This window comes from Colobus angolensis, unplaced genomic scaffold (assembly GCF_000951035.1).
Source record: "Colobus angolensis palliatus isolate OR3802 unplaced genomic scaffold, Cang.pa_1.0 Scaffold3, whole genome shotgun sequence".
NCBI lineage: Eukaryota > Metazoa > Chordata > Mammalia > Primates > Cercopithecidae > Colobus > Colobus angolensis.
The window spans coordinates 17,365,062-17,366,623 of NW_012116265.1; positions in this window are offsets into that span (position 1 = coordinate 17,365,062).

Here is a 1,562-nt window from a genome sequence, read left to right on the forward strand (position 1 = left end):
TAGCCAGGATGGTCTCGATCTCCTGACCTCATGATCTGCCCGTCTCGGCCTCCCAAAGTGCTGGGATTACAGGCTTGAGCCACCGCGCCCGGCCCTGTTCTAGCATTTCTTTCATTCTGCTTGGAATTATAGACAGTTGTTTACTTGGCTGTCTCTCACCAGGATGAGAGCTCCATGTGGGCAGAGACCAGGTAATACTATTCAGCTCTGTAATCATCGCCTCTTCAAACTGGCCCAATGCTATAAACATACAAGTTGCTCATAAATTAATGAATTGCACGAGAACATTTAGATAGAAAAGAGCTTCTCCCCAAAATAAGCATAGTTAACATTTACTAAGCACTTCTTGTGTGCCAGAACCTAGTCTATATGTTGTATCTCACTGCCATGAAGTTTTAAAGGGAGTTCTATTATCCTCCGATAGATGAGGAAACTAAAGCACAGGGAGTTTCAGTAACATCATACATCTAAGAAGTGGTGAAGGTTGCTGAGCGTGGTGGCTCATGCCTGTAATCCCAGCACTTTGGGAGGCCAAGGTGGGCGGATCACGAGGTCAGGAGTTCGCGACCAACCTGGCCAACATGGTGAAACCCTGTCTCTACTAAAAATACAAAAATTAGCCAGGCATGGTGGTGCATGCCTGTAATTCCAGCTACTCTGGAGGCTGAGGCAAAAGAATTGCTTGAACCTGGGAGGCGGAGGTTGCAGTGAGCTGAGATCACACTACTGCACTCCAGCCTGGGCAACAAAGCAGGACTCCGTCACGGGTTAAAAAAAAAAAAAGTGGTGAAGGCAGGATTTGAACTGGAGCCCATGTATTTAGCCATGCATCAGCCTGCCCCTCAAGTACAAAATCCAGACCTGTCAGGTCAGGGACAAAGAAATATTAGCAAGAAAGGTGATCTATTCCTGAGTGACTAGGAGGCTAGTAAAATTAATCAGGGTCTTTAAGTGGCTGAGAAATGAACTACCTATTAAAACCTGTCTTTAATAAGAAAAATAAAGTTAGGAAATGGGTGCAATTAGTAAGTCATAATAAAAAACAGGTAAAGGGTCACTTAGAAAAATTAAATGCTAGAGAGATACATAAATCAAGGGGCCCTATGGCATGCAAACTGAAAGGTCTTGGCAGAATTAGCTAATGAACTTAAGAAACTCTTGACACCTACTTTTAAAAAGTGATGGTGAACAGGGAGACGGCTAGAGGGGAAAAAACGTGGGACTCAAAAAACAAGAAGAAAACCGATTCCAGCAATTTCCCTCCAGGGAAGCCATAAGTTCCGTTTGTAGGCAAGCCATAGAACAAATTTTATGATTAAAAATTTATGATAAATTTTATGAGTAGAAAATCCAGTAAGCAGCTGGAGGGCAACAGAGACCTGAGCCATAAACGGAACTGGCAGGTTTACGCAGAAGTCATGCCGGGAAACCATAATGCTTTTTTATTCTAACTAATTTGTAGTATTAGTGGGAAGAGGGTCCACTGAAGATTTAGTGCTTTTTGATTTTAGAAAAGCCTTTGATTCAGTGTCTCATGAAATCTGACTGGCAAAATTAATTTA